This window comes from Camelus bactrianus, chromosome 33 (assembly GCF_048773025.1).
Source record: "Camelus bactrianus isolate YW-2024 breed Bactrian camel chromosome 33, ASM4877302v1, whole genome shotgun sequence".
Classification (NCBI taxonomy): Eukaryota; Metazoa; Chordata; class Mammalia; order Artiodactyla; family Camelidae; genus Camelus; species Camelus bactrianus.
The window spans coordinates 20,920,715-20,944,351 of NC_133571.1; the positions used below are offsets into that span (position 1 = coordinate 20,920,715).

Below are 23,637 nucleotides of genomic sequence, written 5' to 3' on the forward strand. Positions count from 1 at the left end.
TGCATTCCCACCAACAACGTACAAGGGTTCCAAGTTCTCCACATCCTCGCCAACACTTGCTGTCTTTTTGGTTTTTGCTGATAACAGACAAAACAGATGTGATGGGCTATCTCACTGTAGGGAAATAGATGAAAATGAAGTGCCAAATGAACGGATAAAGAAACAAGTAAACAGTACTTGGGCCATCGGAGCGCCACATCTAAATACGTTGTGTATGAATCCGGCGGGGGGAGGGTACAGCTCAGTGGTGGAGCACTTGCTTAGCATGCACGAGGTCCTGGGTTCAATCCCCAGTACCTCCGTTAAAATAAATAAGTATAAATAAATAAACTAATTACCTCCCCCTAAAAGGATTTTTTAAAAAATTAAAAATTAAAAAAAGTTTTAATTGTGTATGAAACCAAAACAGTAAAGCGTACACATTCTTGGTATTCTTATTGTTGACATTAACTTGTGACGACGGGAGAAAAATTCATTCCAGAGAGAACTTCTGTTATCCTGTGTCTCACACACACACACATGCACACATGCACACATACCTTGTTATAAAGAGAAACTCCTTCTCTGCATACTTTATTTTAATGAAAAGGACAGGTGAGTTTAAGGCGGGGAGGAAAATGAGACCTCGTCTTCTCTGGGGAAGGGTCTCGAAGCATGCCTTCTGGTGGGAAGCCAAAATTAGCAGCCTTCCTTTGGAGAAAGGAGAGGTGCCGTTTCCCTCAGTGCAGCAGTCGGTGAGCACAGGCAGAGTTTTCAAGAAAGCCCAGCTCAAGTCCCTCGCCAGACGGTGCCCCTTCAGGCAGCTTCCCTGACTGCAGAGCTGGGAATCTGTGTTCTGCGCCTGGAGAGACCCCTTCTGCTCAAATGCTGATGGTGCAGCGCAGCCCATGCCACGTTCTCACAGGAGATGCTGGGGAAACAGGCGAAGGCCGGAATCCAGCCACCAGGCAGAGCCTGGTCTCAGGTGCTCGCCCGGGCAGACACCTGGGGGCTGCTCCTCCCTGCAGCCCTGGGCTCTGGGCCACCTCCTGCTGTCTGGGCACCTTGAGTACAGAGAAGAAGGAAAAAGTCCATTTGGCAAAAAGGACCAAATGGATGGATTGCGCTGCTCGTCTGGAAAGCAGCATCATTGTCCTAAAACCGCCGGAACTGCTGAGCTGAGCCGAGCCCAGGGAATCCCCCAGAGCTGGGGGTCCCACCCGCTCCCACACGCCCCACAGAGGAAAGGGACAGCCTCTCAAGCTCCTGATACCAAGCGGGGCTCCAAGCCAGGTAATGTGATCCTTCCCGGGTCCCCACCCCACAGCTTTCTCATAACCCTGGATGCCCGCAGCACATAGACTCAGAAGCTGCCAACAGTCCTCTTTCTGTGAAGGAGCAGGAAATGGGGGTCCCTGAGATCCTGGAGGGCCCCTCTTCAAATGCTCTTGCCAGACTAGGGGCGTCCAGTCATTAGGAAAGACCACAGCTGTGGAATCTGGGGGCCGTCACAGTGAGCCCCAGGTCTCCTCCACCTCCAGCATCTAGTTCATCCCTCCTGCCTGGCCCCGTTCCCAGCATGCACTAGGCACACAAGCACCGTTTCCCGAGTGCACTGGGTTGACAGCAGGATTCCATCCTTCCCATCGCCGCCGTAGTCATCATCGTCATCATCATCGAAACAGCAGCAGCACCTAAGCTCCCACAGCCCCCAGTGCCCCAGGTGCTGTGCTGCAGGTGGTCACCTCCCCTCTTCCAGGGCGGAGGTGGCTGGATGACAGCAGTGCCCAGGAGAGCTGCGCTGCGCCCCAGGCCAGACCCACCTGCCGCCTGCGCACAGGTGCGCTGCCTCTCAGAGACACGTCCTCCTCATCCAGCCCCTCTGGGGTCTCCACCATCTCTGGAGTGGCCTCCAGAATGGCCTCCTTCTTGGCCAGGGTGGATGATAGGCCAGGAACTTCCTCACCACTCACAAGCCAAGACCAAATACTGGTGGCATTTGGCAGAGTCTTTAGGCGTTTATGAGGCGTTCTGCTCAGCAGAGGTGAGCAGTGAAGGTGACACGTGTGGGTCTTGGTAGGCGTGTGGCCATGTGTTTGACTGAGCGGAGTGGGAGGCAGAGTCGGAGAGGGGTGAGCAGGAATTACAATAACCAGGAAACCGTCCTGACTAGGCTCCTCGCCTCTCTCTTCTAAACTGCCTCACAGCCGCCACCTCCCCCCACCACACCTGCCTTTCTGGACGACATCCAGAGAGGCCTCCCGCAGTCAGCTCCTCCCCGTCCGCGTCAAGGCCTGGGAAAGCTCGGAAATCGTAAGCAGCTCATACAACTTAATAATAAAAAAGACAAACAACCCAATCCAAAAATGGGCAGAAGACCTAAACAAGCAATTCTCCAGTGAAGACATACAAATGATCAATAGGCATATGAAAAAATGCTCGATATCACTAATTGTCAGAGAAATGCAAATCAAAACTACAATGAGGTATCACCTCATACCAGCCAGAATGGCCATCATTCAAAAGTCCATGAATGATAAATGCTGGAGAGGCTGTGAAGAAAAGGGAAGCCTCCTACACTGCTGGTGGGAACGTAGCTCGGTGCAGTCACTGTGGAGAACAGCATGGAGATTCCTCAAAAAACTGAAAACAGACTTACCATGTGATCCAGCAATCCTACTCCTGGGCATATATCCAGAGGGAACTTTAATTCAAAAAGACACCTGCACCCCAATGTTCACAGCAGCACTATTTACAATAGCCAAGACATGGAAGCAACCTAAATGTCCATATCAACAAATGATTGGATAAAGAAGTTATGGTATATTTATACAAAGGACTACTACACAGCCATAAAAAAGAATAAAATAGTGCCTTTTGCAGCAACATAGACAGACCTTGAGATCATCATTCTAAGCGAAGTAAGCCAGAAAGATAAAGAAAAATACCATATGGTATCACTTATATGTGGAATCTTAAAAAACGACAAATGAACTTATTTACAAAACAGAAACAGACTCAGACGTAGAAAACAAACTAATGGTTACCAGTGGGGAAAGCAGGTGGGAAGTGATAAATTGGGAGTTGGAGATTTGCAGATACTCATTACTGTATATAAAATAGATAAACAACAGGTTTCTACTGTACAGCACAGGGAACTATATTCAATGTCTTGTAGAAACCTATAATGAAAAAGGATATGGAAACAAAGATACGTATGTATCTCTATGACTGAATTGTTACGCTGGACACTAGAAATGGACATAACATTGTAAACTGACTATACTTCAATAAATTTTTTTTCAATTTTTAAAAATTAAAAAAAACAGAAAAACCTACATCTGAATTCCAGCTTCACCCTAATGGCTGACCTTCCTGAGCCTCAGTTCACACCTATAAAGAAGTCTCTGTTCGGTGCTCTCAGATAGGCTAATATCTGTCGGGACAAGACACGGTTTGGACTGGATCAAGGCGTGCACGTCAGGTGAAGGGCTGGAGAGACGGTGTGGGTAAAAGAGCAAGAGAACTTTGACAGTGCGGGAGAGGGGGTGTAGGTAAGAGCGGGGGTGATGGGTGGACAGGGATTTTGCACGTTTACAAGCCGAGGGGAGCAAGCAACGGAGAGGGAGCTGCTAAGACACAGGAAAAGAAAGTCATGCCTCCTGGAAGATCCAGGAAGAGCCAGGTGGACGTGGAGCCAGGCGGAGTCGGAGGAACTGGCCCTGCCCTGCGGAAGTCTAACCCTCTTCTGCTCGGAGCTGGGAAGGGGGCAAGTGTTGGTGCAGAAAGGTGCAGAGGTGCAGTGGGTAAGCAGCCGGTGCTACGTGGGAAGGATCATTTCTGGTCGGTTCCCCTCTTTTCTGTGAGCACCAGGGTCTAGAATATTCAAAGGGAGCTTGTAGGGGAGGGAACAGCTCAGTGGTCCTGGGATTCCGCATGAGGTCCTCGGTTCAGTCCCCAGAGCTTCCATTAAAATACATGAATAAACCTAATTACCCCCAAAAAATAAAATAAAGGGAGCTTACAGTGAGGGTGGAGAAGGCTTGAAGCAGCAGTGAGGGTCCTGGAAGAGAGAGGACCCCAGACCAGTGAAGGAGCTGACTGGAAGCTCTGAGTCCAGCTGAGCAACTTTGAGATATAAAATTGGAGTCTTCTTTTTCAAATGTCCTAAAAAAAAAGAAGGGGCTTTAGAGGATGAAAAGTTAGACTGTGGATCCCTGAGGCTGCCCCGGCAAGCGTGGGGAGGGGACATGAGACGGGGAGGCTGCGAGGAGACAGAGAAAGGACATTGGCCGAGCGGTGAGGAGAGGCCTTCATGCAATAAATGAGTCGTGGGGATGAGCAGCTGGGCGAATGCAGCTGACCCCAAACACCTGAGGTCTGGTCCCAAATTATTTTGGATCCCAAACTGACCTAGGACTCGAGACAGAATTCGGCCCAGCGTCAGGCAAGCACGGAGACCATCATCACAACGGCCTCACAGGCAATGTCCTCCCATCTGCTGCTGCTCTGTCCCCTAGAATCTGTCCTGGAGGAGCGAGCTCCTTGTTGGGAGCAGCGGGGAGGGACCAGGGCCACAACCCGGCCAGCCAGGTGCCCAGGGTGCCAGGCGGGAGCACTCGCTCTCGTGACAGGCGGTCCGGTCCTCACGCCGGCTTCCCTGCAAGACGAGCGTCCACGGCCCATCGGGGCTCCGCGGTGCAGAAAGAATAAAGCAAACACGCCGCCCGGCTTGGGACTCGCAGGCTAACACTAGCAATCGGGTAGGAACGGGCATAAAAGACAAATAAACTCTAAAATGAGACACAGAATCAGCAAGGTACACACACGCCCCTCTCCGGCCAGCGGAAAGTGCGGTGAACCCAGACCACCCGTGTGGTTTCCAGCATCCGCAAACAAGGGGCCTGGCGAGGGCCGCCCCATCGGCACGGGCTCTAGGGTTTGCTCCCAGCACCGATCACGAGCATCTGACCACCTCCCACGTGCCAGGCGCCACAACACATCCTGGTCCTTCCTTTCTGGAAGTTTGCAGGTTGGTAGCTCGGCCCCGGGGCAGCCCAGGAGCTGGGGGTGGCAGGACGGACTGGGAAGAGCGGACCAGGTCCCGCTGCCTGGTGGCCACGTCCTTTGCCTGCACGTCCGAGGCCACCGCCAACCAGGAGGAGGGGGCCTGCAGAGACCTCGAAGCCCTGCCTGCCCTCCTCCCCACCTGTCTCCGTGAATTAGAAGCCTCTGAAAGGCCAAAGTAAACAAAGAACAGCGCTGAGCTGTCCCTGACCTGAGAACCCAGGGTGCTTCCGAGGGTCCCCTGGCCTCCCCGCCACTGGGAGGCCCACGGGCAGCCAGGAATCTCGCCCCCCAGGGACCAGAAGCAACAGGCTCCCCAGCCAGAAATTCCTTTCCTTCTCCCCTCCCTGCCTGCTGGTTACTCCTCCCTTGTCTCCCTCCCTCCCTCCATGGGGCCTGGCAGGGGACCCTCTGGGAAACGGGGCCTGCTGGCAACCTCAGGAGGATGACATGATGACACGTGGGCCACGAAAGTCCACAAGGTTCTCTCGTAGAAGTCACTGGTGTCTAAGGGGAACGGACCAGAGGTGGACGCCACCCGCAGTCGCGCCTCTGCTTGCTGTGGGTACCTCTGGGCCTTGAATCTGTCTGCTCCCCGGGCCCCTCTCTCCCACCAAAGGAGGAAGCCCAGGGAGGCCAAGGTGGGCACGGGCCTCCCAGAGAGAAGGGGGACTTAGGCAAATTACACTTTATTCAACTATTGTCCAGAGCCAAACAGAAAAACCCGAGAAAAAATAAAACGTGACTTACTGGGTTTTGGTTTCAATTAGCACGTTGACACTCTGTTCTCTGCTTGTCATGTTTTCACTGTGTTTGGTGAGTGTGTTGACACAGCCTTGGGCTGGGAGGAGAGGTCCTCGGCCAGCTTTCTGTTCCCTCCAAACACCCAGCTTGAAGGGAAATCCACAGCTCCCTGCAGACCTGTCCTCCCTCCTGGGGGCTGTGGGTTTAGCATCCCCCTTTGTGACCCTTGCATTTGTAAGAAAACACTGAGCACCACTGAGCTGATTTCCACACAATGGAGATGCTTGCAAAGAGGTCATCCCGTGCTTTCTGATTTAACCCCCTCCCCCCAGATGACGGGGCTGGTGTGGCCCACAGAGCCCTACCCCAGCCTCGCCCATCTCCCCGCCCCACCGCACTCCCGCACGCACGGAGCACCCCCGCACACAGGAGCTGCTCTCCTCCCCGGACCACACCAGACTCTCCTACAGCTTCATCCAGAGTCCTTCCCCCACCAAGTCCACGTGGAAAAGTCTTTGTTCATCTTCAAGTTCCCACTCAGATGCCCCGGGAAAAGGTCTCCGACCCCGCCAGACAGGGTACGGTGTGCCTCCCACGGTCTTGACACTCTTACTGGGCAGGGTGATTACAGGCTTGCTCTGTCCGTCCCACTGCGCTCGGCTCCTCAGGGGAAGGGCTCAGCCTCGCATCCCCAGGAGGGAGGCAGCGTTGCCTGCCTGTGGGAGGTGCTCACAACTCCTCTTGTTCAACGTCGGGGTGAAGGAGGGCAGAGTCACAGAGACAGGGAGACGAAGGAAGAGAGAGACTTGTCTTTCTCTTTCTGACTCACTCTTATGCGGAATCTGAAAACAAAAAGATAAAAATGAACTTATTTACAAAACAGAAAGAGACTCACAGACACAGAAAACAAACTTATGGTCACCAAAAGGGAAGAGGGGAGGGATAAATTAGGAATTCTGGATTAACAAATATAAATTACCATACATAAAATAGATAAACAACAAGGTCCTACTGTACAGCACAGGGAACTACATTCAATATCTTATAATAACCTATAATGAAAAAGAATCTGAAAAAGAATAAACTAAATCACTTAATCATACACCAGAAACTAACACAGCATTGTAAATCGACTAAACTTCCATAAAAATCAAAATCAAAAATTAAAAGACGGGAAGAAAGAAAAGAAAGAAGGAAGGCAAGAAGGAAGGGGAGGAAGGAGAGGGGGAGACTGGGCGCCCTATTCCCAGAGTCTCAAAGCTGGTGCCAACCAAACCTCTGCTGGGACAAACACCTGTGTCCCTCGGTAATGTCCCCTACCCTCCAGATTCCTTAGCTGCTGTAAGAATCACAAGTTCTGGGTCTCCTGCCTTCAGGGGCGGGGACAACAGAGAAGCGAATTCACACTGTGGTATCAGTGACTAATATTTATCTCTTCTTATTTAATATTTGAAATGTCAATAGTCTCTATTGCCTTGACCTCGGTGAGCAAGGGTGATGGAATGTCAACTCCTCCGCCGGGGGCGTTGTTTGTGGGGCAGAAGGGAGACGCTGAGCTTTGGAATTAACCTGCAAATTTTATTCAGCTCGAATGCTGGCACCCAAATAACTACCCGTCCAATGCTGAAGTCACCCAAGAGGGTCCCTGCCCTGAAGAGACGCCCATGAACTCAAGGTCTCTGAAATCCTCCTCTGGAATCTACAGAGGAAGTCTGAGCATTTGGGGCGAGTGGGGAGTGGAGCAGAGAGATTAGGGGAAAGAAGGAAGGAAGCAAGAAAAGAAAGGGAGGGAAAAAGTAGGGCTTTGGGGAGCGTTCGGCACAGTTGGACTCTTGGTGCACACGCCTCGTCCACGAGCCGAGAGCCTTTACAGGACGTGTTGGTCCTGATGGAAACAGGAAACTTATGGGGAAGTGCCCGGAAGAGGAAAAAGTGTTTCAGAAGATAAATCAACACTCTGCAGACCCAGAGATGGTGCTGGGCTGGGCACGAGCTAAGACAAACAGGACACCAACTGATCTTCAGAACGGGGCGTACCCCCAGGGGGTGCGGTCTTTGTTGCAGCCAGTGGCTTACATGCATTTTCTTCCATAAGAAATACTTCAGAAAGCAACTTTATTCTTGATTTTGGATAACTGAAGACATGCAGATTTTTTGGTTTTAATTTTTATGTCAAGGTAGCCAACAGTGCAGTTAAAAGCAGAATGCATTTCTTCTAAACCACTGCAGCTCAGAATTCCGCACAATCACTACTTCTCTCCCCCCCCCCCACCAGACCCTTCCCATCAACAATGAAGCACGTTCAAGTCTCTGTAGTCCTTGAAATATATTTGTATATGTTTTCAACCCCACATCTCCTTCTACCCTGGTGATTGTCAGTCTTGGGTGTGTGTTAGGATCACCTGGGAGCTATAAAATTTCTCAGTGCTTGGGGCTAACTCCCGGAGATTCTGTCTTAATTGGTCTGGAGAGTGGCCTTGGCTTTGGGATTCTTTAAAGCACGTCACATAATTCTAGTGTACAGACAGGGCTGAGAACCGTGTGAGCCCTAACCCTCCACTCCCCTTCTCAGCAAAATTCCTGGAAGTTTTTCACAAAACCTGTTCCATTCCCTTTTCTCCTAACCTCTCCCCAAACCACAACAACCCATCACTTCTCTGAAATAACTCTTGCTAAGGTCACCAGAAGCCCCAGTGCCATTAAATCCCACAGGTGCTTTCCAGCCCTTGTCTCCACTGCTCCAGGTATCAGCTCTGCCCCTGCGTTTTGATGCCCTCTCTTCCTTTAAATACTGAGACTCCACACTCCTCAGCTTTTCCTCTGACTTCTCTGCTGCTCCTTTCAGTAGCCTTTGAATGTCCATCCTCTCTGCCCAGCTCCCGAAGCCCTACGCTGGGCCGTTTGTGAGTAGGAATCCCACTCATTTCCTCCTTCATGGGGAATGGTCTTCTTCATGCCCATGACTGCAGTTTCCATCTGTCTTTGAGGATTTACCAATTTGCTTCTCCAGTCTGGACCTTTCCAGAGTGCCCTCTTCTACGTGACATCTCTCATGGCCTCAGGTTGTCCCGGACGGAGGCCATACTTGTGACTGTCTCTCTGTGCCCCAAGCTCCATCCCTGGGCACAAAGCCAGAGGCCAAGATTCCTCCTGACAGCTCCCTCCCTCACTCCCCACATCCAGCCTATCACCAAGTGCCAGTCCTTGCACTTCCTCAGATCTCTCCACCCACTTCTCCTCCACCTCCATGACCACCACCCCAAACCAGCTGCCCATCTCCCTCGGCAACTGTAGGACCCACCCAGGCCCTACCCTGCCATCCATAGTCACCTCAAGTGAGCTTTGCAGGCCACAGATCTGTGTGATCAGCTCCCCACCAAAATGCGGTGATGGTGTCCCTTTTATCTTAAGAGAAAAGAGGGGAAAAGAAAAATAATCAGGAGAAAAAAGAAGGTTCTTCCCGGTCTGGTCACTGCCCTCCCCTTCACTCCCTGCGTTCCAATCATGGTGCCCCTCCAGCTCCTCAGGTGTGCTGGGCTGCCTCTTGACGCGCGGCCTTTGTGCATTCCTTTCCCTCTGCAGAGAAGGGTCTCCCTTACCCCACACCTTCCCCCGCGCTCAGCTAACGTCTTCTCATTTTTGCTTACCCCACTCAAACATGATTTCTGAGTGGAACCCTTCCCTTCCCTCTACACCCCTCCCTCCCTGTGCGCCCGCGGGTCTTGAGGTATTCCACACCATCCTAACATCATACACCTTTCCTTTCCTTTAATGCAAGCATCACTGTGTAATCGTGAGTTCATTTTTGTGGGCTTCTGACTGATGTGGGCCTTCTGTGACTCTGCCCCTGAGGGCAGAGACTGGCATTGATTCTAACTCATCTTCCTCGGAACCCATCACTGGCATGTAGGAAGTGCTCAGGAAATGTTTGTTTAATCAAAACTAAATCTAAAAACTATTTTGTGCAACACAAGTGATAAAAAATGAAATTGTCAGAAATTACAAAGGAAATACACAAAACATAAGCCTAAACAATGTTACGTTCAATCATAGTAGCTTTGAAAAGAAGTATAAAGGATTTAAACATGCTGCCACTTCAAATTTTTTTTTTCAGTGATTACACAGGGACTTGTAAACTTTCATATAATATAATGTTTAGGAAAAAATCAGGATGTAAAGTTTTGTATAATAAAATCCTAATTTCGACCTCCTCTTCAATAAAAACTAAAAAGGAGTCTTCAAAGTGTTAAAAGCAGATATTTTGGGTAGTAGAATTTTATCTGATTTTTATTTTCTTCTTTATATTTCTCAGGTTTTTCTAAGTTACTTGTAAGAAAAACATATTAATCAGAAAAAAATTCTCTTAGTTGATTATGCTTTCTGTTACAAGTTAAAGAAAATCAAACTCAGAGTAGCTTAAACAAGGACAGGAATTTATGGCTAACATAACTGAGAATGTTTGGTTATGGTTTAATCATGGCTCTGGCTTCATTTCCTGCAAATAGGTTTTTTGGTTTTTTTGTTTTGTTTTGTTTTGTTTTGTTTTGTTTGGTCTGTTTCTCTGTTTAGCTTCATCCCCCTTCATAACAGCAAAATGGCTGCAGCGGCTCCAGGCTTTCCATCTTTATAACACATCGGACAGAAGGAGAGAAGGCATCTGTGCCGCCCTGGACCAGCCTAGGATGCAGGCTTTCTTCTACCAACCACTGTGGCTGGAGGACGCTGCTAGGTCATTTGTTCACAGCCAAACCAGAGATGCAGTCAGATTCCCTAGAACCACATGGAGCACCAAGCAGAAATTCAGGGCTGTGTGAAATAGGTGAGGAGGGAAAGGAGGCTTGACAGACATATCTGCTATAAACATTTTAAAATAAAATACTTGCTTACCTAATTTAGAAGATTAAAAGCCACTATAATGCAGTGGAAAGGCAGTGGTACAAAACAAAGACGTCTCCTCTCTCCACTCCCTTTCAGCATCATGCTGGAAGTCCCTGCTAATGCAATGAGGAAAGAAAAGGCATTACAGATTGAGCAGAAGACATAAAACATGAAACTATCTCTTCACAGGTGACACAGGTGTAGAAAATCCAGAAAAATAAAAAAAATGACTTCCCAAAAAAAAAGAAAAGACATTATAGCAAGACTGTAAGGTTAATACACAAAAGTCAATTGCTTTCCTATACACCAACAATGAACAAGTCGAATTTAAAAGTAAAAACACAATCCTATTTCTGTTAGCATCCAAAAACCTGAAATACTTATGTAAAAATCTAACAAAATAGATACAAGATCCGTGTGAGGAATATTCTAAAACTCTAATGAACAAACTCAGAGAAGAACCATATAAGTGGAGAGATATTCTTGGATAGAAAGACTCAATATTGTCAAGATGTCAGTCCTGACCAACTTGATCTATAGATTCAATGTGATGCCAATCAAAATCTCAGCAAGCGTTTGTATGGATATCAACAAACTGATTCGAAGGTTTACGGGGAAAGGCCAGAGACCCAGCATAGCCAAGACGATATTGGAGAGGAACAAAACTGGAGGACTGGCACCGCCTGACTTCAAGACTTACTATGAAGTTACAGTAATCAAGACAGTGTGATATCAGCTAAAGAAAGACAAATACATCAAAAGAACAGAATAGAGAGCTTAGAAGTAGACCCACGTAAGTGTAATCAACTGATCTTTGAGAAAGGAGTGATGGCAATTCAATGGTGAAGAGACAATCTTTTCAACAAATGGTGCTGGAACAGCTAAACATCCACGTGCAAAAAAAAAAAAAAAAGAATCTAGACACAGACCCTACGCCCTTCACAAAACTAACTCAGGATGGCTCGTAGACCAACATGTAAAATCCAGAAGGTGACACAGGGGAAAACCTAGCTGACCTTGGGTCTGGGGATGCCTTCAGCTACAACGCCTGAAAGGCACAACGCCTGAAAGAGATAACTGATGAGCCAGGCTTCATTAAAATCAAAACCTTATGTTCAGGGAAGGACATAGCAAGATAATTAGAAGACAAACCACAAACTGGGGGGGAAAAATACTTGCAGAAGTCACATCTGATAAAGGACTGTTATCCAAAATACACAAGGAACTCTTAAAACTCAGCAACAAGAAAGCAACCTGATTTAAAAATGAGCCAAAACCTTAAAACGGTCAGACCAAAAGTGGGACAGGAGCCTCGTAAGATCACCCTCACAAACTAGTAACTGAGATCGGTTCTAAATACATAAAGAACTAGCTTTAACCCGCTGAAGCTACGTCACACCGTTTTATGGTTAGACCAGAAACAAGCTAACGGTGTGACACGCACGACACAGATGTGAAATAATCATCACGCTAGAAGTCGGTGGTGAGTCAAAGCCTTCACTTGCTTACCAGACGTTTACTCCGGATTTTCTAAAACTCAGGTGTCCGATGTCGACACGGCCACTGTGCAGGACCATCAGTGCACATTTTCACAAGGATCGCCACCCTCCTCCACGATTCGGACAAAGAGCTGGGCAGCGCGGTAATTTACTCACCTCCTGAGCATCGTCAGAGCTAGGCAATTGTTAAAGTTAGCTCAACCCGGAAAAGAGAAGAACAATGAACAAAAGTGGCCTTCTCTTGGGATCAACATAAGGGGTGGGGGGTGGGAGAACGACAGAGCAAAGGAATATACATTTAGGGAAAGGCTCCGTCCGTGGCCAGGAGAAGGGCGTCCCCTGTGGAGGACACAGGCGAGATTACCACTGAAGTCTCCTTTTCTCCTCAGCCCCAGGCAGCGTGGGGCCCTAGGATGTGCCATTAAGCTTTTCCTCAAAAGCTCCACAAACTTGCTGTCTCCAACCCCAACTTTCATCCCAGTGAAAACTTTGCCTGGCATCGCAGCATCAGGGAAATTAACTTCAGAGGGGAAAATAAATTCTTACGTCTCGCCCCAACCCTCAATAAGAATACCGTAGCTGTTTCTTGTGAGCACTGCAGTCTTGTTTGACAATATAATGAGATCTGGTTAAACAGATGAAAAATGCCTTAACCTGCATGTTTATCTCAACCCTGGCCACAGCTTTCAGCCCCCCTCCCAGGCGCTCCCCTCTCTGCGGAGAGGGTCAAGAACCTTTCCTTGCAGCCCGTGGCTCTGAGCTGGCATCTTGCTGCACCAAGCCCCTTCTGTAATAGCAGAAGGCAGGAGTTTCTGTCAGCGTGAATTTCCTGAAGTGTACCGGCCTGGGTCATGATCTCAGTGGTGCCTGGGGGCAGTTTCTTCTGTCAAATGCCTGGAAACGAATGGGAAGAGAAAGGGGAGAGTGACTGCAAGAAACCAGCAGGAGGGCAGGTTGGCGAGTGACGCTCAGCAGTGCTCGTCTGGAGCTGGGCTGGATTGGGGGGGGGGGGGTGGCTGGGACCCCTACCAACAAACAAACCCCAGGAGGCAGCCTCTCAAGGGTCTGGAGAACCAAACTCACAATCGAGGCAATTCCTTTCACGTGTAATTCACGTGACTAGCTGGCCATTCCTTTCAAGCCAAGTCTACAGAGAACACAGTGACAGGGGTTTGGGAAGCTATCCCATTACTGCAAACAAGGTATGTACCCAGTCGGGATAACTTTGAATGAGAAGTGCCATTTGACACATGAATATATAGTGTGAGAAAGACTCTGACCCACCCGATGATTTCCAACCCGTCCTCCCCAGTGTTTCGCCTTCTAGCCAGATGTGTCTTTATCTCTCCCTCGCACAGATCCCTAACACTCAGCACATAGTATCATACTTATCCATTTATGTGGCTTTTCCCCACCTGACCGAGCTCTTGAAAGCAAGGAATTATCTCCCACAGACCTTCACTCCCAGAAGATGCTCCACAGAAACACATTAGTTGCAGTAAACCACTTATTTAATGAATAGAAAATGGCCATTTGAGAAAGAACAGGAAAAAAAAAAACATAGCATAAGGGTAGCACTTTGGGGTCTCCAGGAACCACTGCAAAACCAGGTGGTCGTGCACGTGTAAGAGCTGTACTTCCTGCCAGTAAAGGGATTCCTTCCACCGTAATGCAGTGTCCCCGGTGCTTCACCGCTGCTGCCTGCCCCGGTGCTGGGCAGCATTGCCGCCCAGATAAACCGCCTGTGCTTCCTCAGCTTGGACTTGATTTTAACAAAGGATCAAGTGATTTCCAAAAGGACCCTAGGAGGTATAGAAAGATACCAATGTAACTAGATTTTTCAAAAGTTTGGTAGAAGAGAGTTAAGCAAATGTCTTTACCTGGTATTTTACTGTCTTTCAATGAGTCCCTTTACTTTAGAATACACCGTGCTGGACCCAGCTGGACTGGACTGGGTTGGATTGGATCGGATTGAAACTGATAGCTTCCAAGTGTTGCCTAGCCCAGCAGACGGTAAGCTCCTAGAAGGCAAGGGAGGACCTTGAGTTTTTCCCTACCCCAGGGCTTGGCACGCGGTAGTTACTCAATATTTGCAGAATATAAAAGTAAGAGAGTTCTTTGGGAAGGAGCCCAAAAGAATCTAAGATCTACCTGTCACTTCTGTCTGGCTTTGCCCTCCTGGCAAGGTGGACGTATGGCTGTTTTTATTCTTAATTATGCTGAACATCGTCATTTAGAGGAAAACCATAAGCCTTAAGCTCCTCGTGTGAAGGTTTTGTGTCTGTTTTGAGGGGTTTACTTTCTTTTTTAAGTAGGTGTAACGAAACGAACTCCAAAGGGTTGAGACTGTACAAACCGCCTCCCGCAGACAGCAGCGCGCCCCGCTCCCTGGGAAGCCAGCCCTCAGCGGAGGCCAAGGCGCGGCGCAGAGCAGAGGGAGACCAACAGGGTGCGATGCAACACTGACGAGAATAAAGGAGACCCGTGCCACCATCTTTCCCTCTCGACGTGGTTTCCACAAGGTTTGGACCGACAGAAGGCTGCAATTTCCCCCGAAAATTGAGATGTCCCTTTTAAAATGATCTCTCTGGTTATCACTGGGGCAGCTTGTGTCTCAAGGGTCATTAACCTTCCACCCTGCACCCCTCATCCTGGGCTCTGGGGGTGTCTGCCTAAGAGAGTAGCTTCCAGAGGGGGTCAGTGTTCCCTCTTAGGAGCCCCCAGAGCAAATGACTGAACAGATTAGGACGGATTAGACAGATAACAATTCAGACCCTTTTACAAGCACATTTTTCACTCGACACTCAAATTCCCTTCTGTGCCCCGTAGTCTCACACAACCCAACGACTGGATAGTATTACTGAAATATCTTTGCGCCAGCCGAGTGCGTGGAACTGTGCAAAGCCAGATGTTCTTGTAACCCTGTTTTACTGAGTTATTTATATCCATATAATATTTGACATTTCCTGTGTTGTTAAAGAGTTGGGGGCCCTTGACGTATTTTTAAGAGAACAGTGCCGACTTTTCATTTTTTTTTCTTTGATGCCCTGGACCAGAAATAAGTAATATAAAGAGAGGCTGTATTAAACAGATGTTTAGATATCTCAAGTCAACCTTATTTTAATGCCTTTCTTCTTAAATGATCTTCATGAACAGAAAGATGTGAGAGTCAATGAACATACGAAGTACACGCCTATGGGCCTGAAATAAGTCAGCCAACAGAGAAAGAAAAAATGTTAATAAACATATAAAATATATAAAAATAAAAAATACAATCCATATTTCTAAGACTAAACTCTATGGAGTATTGATGTATGAAGTATATCGTCTCTGAACAGATACAGAAAGGGCTAATTAAAAATTTTCCAAGCATAGGAAAGTGTTAGCTGGAAGACTTCTCTAGCTAAATGAAATAATGGAAACTTTATAGAGTTAAAAGTATTTGGTTGATGCTAAGTGGTAAGAATACTTAAACTGTACATGAAATTTGATATCAGAGAAGGTAATCATTCTTTTTCTTTGTTTATTGTAAGGATCCACTCACAAACTCTCCTTTTTTTATTTCTAAGATCTCCAAATTTTTAAAAAGCTTTCTCCTTTACAGGATGTGACAGGGAGGGGTCCTAGTTTATCATTCTTGATAACTTTGACTGTTCCACCCTGAAAGCAAAAGTCATAGAAAAACAGAGAAAAAATAAGTGAATTATTTGAGGTCTCTGGTCTTCAGAGCTGCTTTATAAACTTTTTCAAAACTCCCCACACTCACTTTTTTGTTTGTTTTCGTGTGTGTTTAAGATCCGCTTCCTTTCCTGAAGGCAGAGGAGATGTGCATATAACCTTGTGCAGAGAAACTTCCAAAACACCTTCTGCCTTCCACTGTGTCTTGTTCACCCCACCCTGTACCCTCCTTCACTCTCCAAAGCTGAGGACTTTCCTGACAAACCCAATCCTTCCCACCAATTTAAGGAAACAAGATGCCACGGCCGGCTGGTGCCTATCTGACCACACTAAGCCTGCCCGCTCCAGTGCAGTGGGCAAATCCCTTGCAAATCCTCTAAGCTGTGATAAGTCTCTAGTCTTCAAATAGTGGACAGATCCTCTTGAAACACACAGGTCAGGACGGCCCTCAGGGTACCGGCTGGCTCATCTGTGTCATCAATTTCCCGGCCCTTTACCACTGATTCTAACAAATTCTGCACTGAACTGTATCAGGGCAGTCCCACTGCTCCCTTAGGATTGGGAGTCCAGCTCGGGACCCGTGACCAGGGTTCTCACTAGCTGCATCTCCCAGACTCTTCTAGACCCTAGTTAGCCTACTAGTCCCTGGCTCCCAAGTCAAGATCTTCTTTGCCCACCTCCTGAATTCTTGACATTTTTCCTTCTCCTCATAGTCAACACACTGCTCTTTTCCTTAAAAAATTCTCTGGATGTTTTGTCTCATTCAACATATGTTGTCTGTTTTTGCTTCTTTACTATTTATGCCAGAACCTTCTCCCCATGACTATTGACAACCTCTGTCCAACTCTAGAAAATCTCCCACCAGGAGGCAACTCAGTTCAACAATGGGACAACAATGACAAGCTGCTGGCCTAGGCATTTAGGAAGGGGTGGAATTCTGTTCACAGTCTCCTCCTACTGGCCTTCGAATTCACTCACCCGGTATATTCCTATGGAAGCCTTTCCTTCTCTGAAGTAGAATCTGAGCACCACACACAACCTTCTGTTTCACTAGGCTGCCTCTTATGGAACAAAAACTCAAGCCCAAGAGATTTCCCTCCAAAAAACTCAAATCCGAGAGATATTCCTCCAGAAAGTCTAGCCCTTTCTTCAAAGACATCAGTTGATTCACCCAGTTGCAGCCTGGAGTTTATGAAACGAAGGTCCAAGGGTTGACTCTGGGGTGGGGAAGTTCATTTTGCATAAAGACTTTCACAGTCACAAGTAATACCAGTAACCTAGCAGCTTCTCCAAGAAAATTGGACTACTGGACGTGGATGACTTAAGGCAATCCATCAGCACCACATGGAAAACAGCAAACAAAAATATGATACTAAGGTTGGTAGTACAAATGTGAGAACCATATGTTTAAGTCTAAAGAAAGATATTTATCCAGACAATGGAGAGAAAGAATGATGTAAATTCTGGGAGCATTAGAAGACATCTCTGCACAGCATCACAGATTCTAACATATTAGAAATAAATGTAAATGAGAAAACAGAGGCAACGGATCTAGCACCGCATCTGTCTTATAATAAGCACTCTGTAACTCATAGCTAGAATCATTATGGTTGTTATATGAGGTAGAGTCTCATCGTCAAATAAAGAAATGGAGGTGCCCTCTGCCAAGCCAGAAGCACCTTTCCTTCCTCCTGCCCCTAATCTGTACTCTCAGAGCAAAGATGGTTTATTAGACTGGTCAGAACAGCCACCATTCAGCCCCCAGTTCTGAGCATAACATTCAGAAAAGTTTAAAAAACAAACACCCAGTCACCAGATGTCTTTAACATCTGGCTAAACCCATAAAACTATCCTCTACCACCACCACCTCCTTCCTCACACCAAAGCGTAGGGGGGCAGAAAGACGTATGAAATCTCTGATGTCGTGAAATAAGATCTCGACGTATTCGTCTTTGTCATTTTTTTTTCTCTCTTTGTGGTGTGTCCTGACTCTCTCCTTGTTATTCAGAGGAATCCGCATGGCTGTAAGGAAAATTTCGACTTCTATAGCAAGAAAATTAAAAGAGAAGAAATTCTAATATGCTCTTCTTTCTACAGTTCTAACCTGAGCTCCTACAAATCAAAAGGGAAGGTCCTAAGAGTAACGGGAAATAATGTGTATTACCGTAATGTATAAACCAGAAGGAGAAGAAAGTGATCAGAGCCTTTACCATAAAGAGACTTGGTGATGGTCACCTGGGTTGGCATTAGAGACAAAAAGGTGCCGAGGTCAGGACCTGGGAACGGGTCAGGGGTCAAGACGACAGAATTAAACCTGAGAGCGTAAGGAGGACAGGGAGACAGTCAAGCATCAGTAGAAACAACCTACACGAGGGCCCCCAGTAGAGCTGAAGAAAACCTGAAGACTATCCCTCTTTGTTCAGAAAGTCATGTCAGTTGACCTCAACTCTTTGGGGCAAATGCCTTCCACCATCAGTTTCTTGCAGAAGACCTGTGTCTCCTCCAGTAGGACACTTGACCAGGCTCCAGGTCTCTGCTGAGCCTGAGAGTGGGTATCAAATTGTGAGCATTCCGGGACACTCACACAGATCCACAGAGTAGGAAGGGTGGCCTGACCCCTAACCAAGCAGGAATGGTTTGGAAAGATCTCAGCATGGGACCGCAGGTACGTCTAGACCGGGTCTCCCCACCTCGGCACTATCCCATGTGGAGCTGGATGGCACTCTGTTATGGGGGCTGCCCGGGCTTTTCAGGGTGCTGAGCAGCCTCCCTGGGGTCTCCCCACTAGATGCCAGCAGCACATCACCACCGTGACAATTTGATCATTGTCATTGTGACAATCAAATGTCTCCAGACATTGCCAAGTCCCCTGTGGGAGTGAAGGGGGCAGAACTGTCCCCATGTGAGAACTGCTGGTCTTGACAGCAAGGAGGCCCTCCTTACGCTGTCCCATGCCCACCTTCAGCATTTCAGGGCAAGGGGCTAAATTACTTACAGCTGTGATGCGTGACCCGCAAGCCACTATCTCAGCCATCTCCATCAGAGCTTGTAACAGTCTCAAAATATTTCAAGCACCAACTACTTCCATTAATACTCCAACACACACACACACTTACAGAGGGGTGGTGAAAACAACTCGAGCACAAACTATTTTACAAGAGCAGTGAGTCAGTCCAGTGGTTGTTGTGAAGGCGAGATCTGCATTGGCTTAAGGACTTAGGGAACAGAAACAGGAAGCCAGATCATGACCAAATAAATGGTAAGACAGTGACCACGGGAACAAGCCTAGCGCAGGGCTGGGGACTGGCGGCAATTTTTGTGGAATTGACAAGTTCTCGAACACGTGCTTGAGCAACTGGCATTATCCTCAGATACTCCCTAGAAAGCGCCCCCACTTTCCAGATGTATAATATTGAAAGGTTAATTTTTCTAATGCTTTTTCATCATCTGCAAAACAGGGACGTGATAACGTCCTGTACGGGACTGCAATGCAGATTAAAGGAGCAAAGTCGTTGAAGCAGTTAGCCCCAGGAGCTGACACAGACTCATCTCTCAGTACCGTTAGCCGCTGTCTTTTCATTAGGATGGAATAATAGAGCTGAACTGACAGAGGATGCCAATAACACGTTACATATCACGCTGTGGAGCTCTGACTTAACTGACCCACACTCAGCCTGGCGACACAGATGCAGAGATGGTCACACCCCTTTGACACGGGAGTCAAGCATCTTGCTTCGGGCACATGGCCAGTACATGGTTGCTGAGGCGCCAGTTTGACCCCTGAGCCCCTCCCTGGGCCCTCTTTCAGCAGGCCGCTCTGCACCACGCTTAGAGTCTACACCTCTACATCACTTAGGACGGCGTCAACTGACTTGAATGGCTTAAACAATAAGGCATTTTATTTGCTCATATAACTGGGTGTCCAGAGGTTGGGCAGTTGCCAAGAACCAGGAGACAGGAATCTGGCTACATTTCCCTGAGATTCTCTCAAGCTGCCTTCCTCTGGGCATCAGCCTTGTTCTCAGGGCCACTTCCCTCATGGTCTTAAAAAGGCCACCAGCAGAAAATGAGGCGGAAAGAGAGGACATGACTATGTACTGCTCTTCTTAAAAGTGAGAAAGAATGTTCCCAGGAGTCTCTGCTATCTTTGCCCCAAACGGAATAAGGTCACGTGACCACTCCTGAGCCAGTCAGGAGTTCAAGGATGGAATCGCCCTGTAGTCAAATCACGGCCCATCCCTGGAGCAGAGGGTGGCTCGACAGCCCCTGAAAAACTCAAACAGTGCCGGAAAGAGCATGCACCGTGGCAAGATTCACTCGGGAAGGAAGGAGGAGGAACAGGAAGGCAGGTAGGCAGTCATCCAACCCTTTATGATCCAAGACTTAAAGCTTCCTACTAGGAGCATCATTCAGCTTCTACTTTCCCTGGGGTGACCACCCCCTCCCCTCCAAAAGAAAGAAAAAGAGTTTTTAATAATTCTAATAAATCCCTCAACAAGGAAGTGAGCTTGGAGGAGAGTTCTGTGCGACTTGCAGGAATCACATACCCCCGAGCATCTCCTAGAGACATTTATCAAAAACAGGAGAAGCAACGAGTCTGGAGGAAGAACAGCTAAATGCGTGAAATCTTCAAAAAGATGGCAATTCCATGGAGTCAAATTCCAAACACGCAACCAACCCCCCAACTGCTTCATGGTCCTTCTTGTCGTTTAATTTGCTCCAAGTAACCAAAAAGCGGCTCTCCAGCCTCAGTTTGTTATTTAACACGTTGCAGAGAAGTTGGCTGGCCAGCTTTTTACAAATGGTTCCTCTTCTGAAACGTCATAAATCCTTAGCGTCTTCAAGTGTTGGGTTTACTCTTTGTTTCCACGTTTTAGCAGCAGCTGATCCACAGAGAGCGCCTTGTAATGGTCTGAAGATGTCCCTTGAGAACAGGGATGAGGAGCTGAGAAACCCTTCCCGGCGTGCCGAGGACAAATGGCTACTAGGAAATGCTTTCCTCGTGGGTTTGGGGCTTAGGTTGAATCCAGTGCTGAAAGCTGCTAGTGGAAGACAGAGAGAGGCAGTCCTGTGGAAGCAGAGAGGAGAGAGCATTTTTACAGGTTGAAGAAGAAAAGAGACTAGAGAAGCAGGGAACTGATGAATCTGCACTGGGGTGGGAGGTGCCGCTCCAGGAGCAGCGGGAACCCTCCAGGTGCCTGCAGACCACCAGCTCCCCTGGCCCGTGCCCCACCCACGCCCCATCCGAGCACAGGGTCCCAAGCCCTCACCCACTCCCAGGTGAGCCCTAAGAAATTGCATCACCTAGAGGAAAGATCGGCAGCCTGAGAAGGCTGATCTTATAGTTTCGATAAGTCAGCTGCCCATTAAGCTCTCCCCAAATCCCCGCAAATGACACCTCTACTGTCACCTCCACTCTTTCAGGCACTAACCATTCAACCAGCACGTCTAGAGCCACAACCTCCAGAAACTCAGCCACCAACTTAAATGTCCACGAGCCAAGGAACCAACACTGAAGGGCAAAGGGGGTGGCCACAGAGCAGAAAGAAGCAGCTGCTCACTGGGGAGATTCTTCCAGCCCACGTTTCGCTCGCTGGGGGACCTGCGTGCCGACGTTGGGTGCAGGGCTGGGGTGCGAGGTTCCGGGGGAGACTTCACAGCCTGCCCATCCAGGCAGAGCGGCTCCTTTGGCTCCACACATGTACTCGCTAAGTTATGCGAGCTCGAGCCTTCTGTTTCTGTTTATTTGTCTTGCATTGTGTTGTTTTATTAACCAGAAACTTGAAAAGGAGGATTTCTTTGTTGTGTTGCCATTTGGCAGAAGACTAGAGGTTACAGTAGCAAACAGAGCCTAAACAATTTTTTTTTTTTAAATCTCGATGAAAGTTCCTTCCAGAGAGGAAACCTCTGTCCGCTTCCCTGTCTCCCGTTGAACCTCTGAAGGACTTCCCGCACCTTACCTTCAAATAACAGAACCCTAGCCAACGAAAATGGAAAAACGTAAATTTTTGCACGTAAAATAAAAAATCAGAGGGTGTAGACAGGCCTGTGTCAACAGGGTATTTTTAGCTATCAGTGAATTTTTAGAATCAAATTTTAAAGCATGGTTCTCTACACATGGACCTGGGATGTGCTTTTTAGGAACTCTGCTACCCATGATGATCTGCACCTCATTTTCAGCAGTGTATAATATCCCCACTTAAAAGACTGGGAAAACAGAGGCCCAGGTGGAGGGAGAGTGATCAGCACTAGTTTCCAGGGATTGAACGACAGAGCTGACTGTCCAGACAGGATAATTTCTTGATAACCCCAGCTTCCATCATTCCTGATCTCCATTTCTCAGTATTAGCTCCTTGGCTCCCTCCCTAGAATTAAATACTGCCCCTTTGTGGTGCATTACTTTTTGTCTTCCTCCATCACAGACTGACTTCCTCATCCTTAAGCTCAAAAAAGAAAAAGGAAAAAAAAAGTGCAGAAGGATATCTTCCGCAAGGTTCTCAGAATCTCTCTCCCGGATCCTAACAGAATGGTTTTAAAACCGAGGGTGACAGTGAGTGACGGGCTCTGGCCCTGCCCCTTGGCCAGCAGAGGAGATGAATGCAGCAGCTCAGTGTTCCCTCTGTTTCCCTCAGCAGTCACGGGTGGCTAAGTCTCAACGATCAAGCCGTGGCCGTTAGAGGCAGGAAATGGACTCAGAGAAGAGAGACGGAGACTTACCCACCATGGAGAGCCCAGGGTGCTTCACACTCTTCCAGGTCCCGAAGCGCCACCAGGTTTGCAGCTGAGCAAGTCTCCAGGGCTCACGGTGTCCCACTGCATCTCCTGGACTCTGTGGACCTGTGTCTGGATCCCTGCATGCGGATGCTACCCAGTCACTGCTGACGGGCTGTCCTCAGCTTCCTGAAAACCTGACTCCATCAGGGCAAGGAAATGCCCCAGACTGAGCTGAGAATCAGGGGTGTGGGGTTCCAGACTTGCTCCTAATTAAGTGAAAAAATCTTAATGCAGATCGCTTCACCTTTGTCCCCAGGGCTCACCAGCTACGACGTGGTGTGGATCTGAAGGTGGAAGGACAGAGCCCTGTGCAGGCGGTGATGGAGATAACTTTTACCGACACCGTTCATTCAGAGGTTCTTTTCTGCGGCTGGTGCTGCCTTTGATCGAATATTAGCACCTGTAGGATGGCGCTCACCCAGCTAAATGGTGAGAATTCAGGGCTCCAGAACAGCAGCTCCTCCTGCAATCGTGCAACAGTGGTGAGAGAGTAAAAAAGCAACTAAACAAGATCGTTTATCGACTAAACTAGATAAACTTCTAAAGCCAAACACAGCTCACTGCTCAACCCACCACAATGTGTGTGTGTGTGTGTGTGCTTATAAACTGGACAGGGCTTGCTTACGTTAGTAATCAGTTGAAGAATGCTATTAGATTATCATGCTGTCTATCTCTGTTTAAAAATGAGTCAGCATTCAGTCCCTCCTACCTTTGGTTTTTCTGATAAATGACAATTTATGAATAATGCATTCCTTGCATGTAGACTGATTTCAATGGAAATAATTTAGTAAATTTTTTATTACAAGTTTTTTCCAGGCATGTTACTACATTTCAGAATAGATACGCTTTGGTAACTTCAGCTACTGAATTCTTTAGAACCAAACTTCATTAATTATAAGAAAAAGTATTATAGTTTTGAAGATAAGAAGTTCTTTATTCATATAGCTAATGATTATCGAGGATTAAGTTCCAGGTACTATGCTAAGTATGTTAACACAAACATTAATTTAATTTTTAC

General features: G+C 47.7%; 1 long non-coding RNA gene across 3 annotated transcripts; it reads right to left on the minus strand.

The window, feature by feature from the left end:
- Positions 1 to 1,788: 1,788 nt before the first annotated feature.
- Positions 1,789 to 23,182, minus strand: LOC123617654 (uncharacterized). Of its 3 annotated transcripts, none has more exons than XR_012503774.1 (8): positions 22,567 to 23,182; positions 20,393 to 20,913; positions 14,048 to 14,188; positions 12,178 to 13,969; positions 10,678 to 10,784; positions 9,121 to 9,195; positions 4,393 to 6,632; positions 1,789 to 4,146 (listed from the first exon to the last, which is right to left on the minus strand). It is a non-coding gene; the product is annotated as an uncharacterized LOC123617654 (long non-coding RNA). The 3 variants fall into 3 exon arrangements; XR_012503773.1 differs by having other exon boundaries at positions 5,797 to 6,632; positions 22,563 to 23,182; XR_012503772.1 differs by having other exon boundaries at positions 22,563 to 23,182.
- Positions 23,183 to 23,637: the final 455 nt, after the last annotated feature.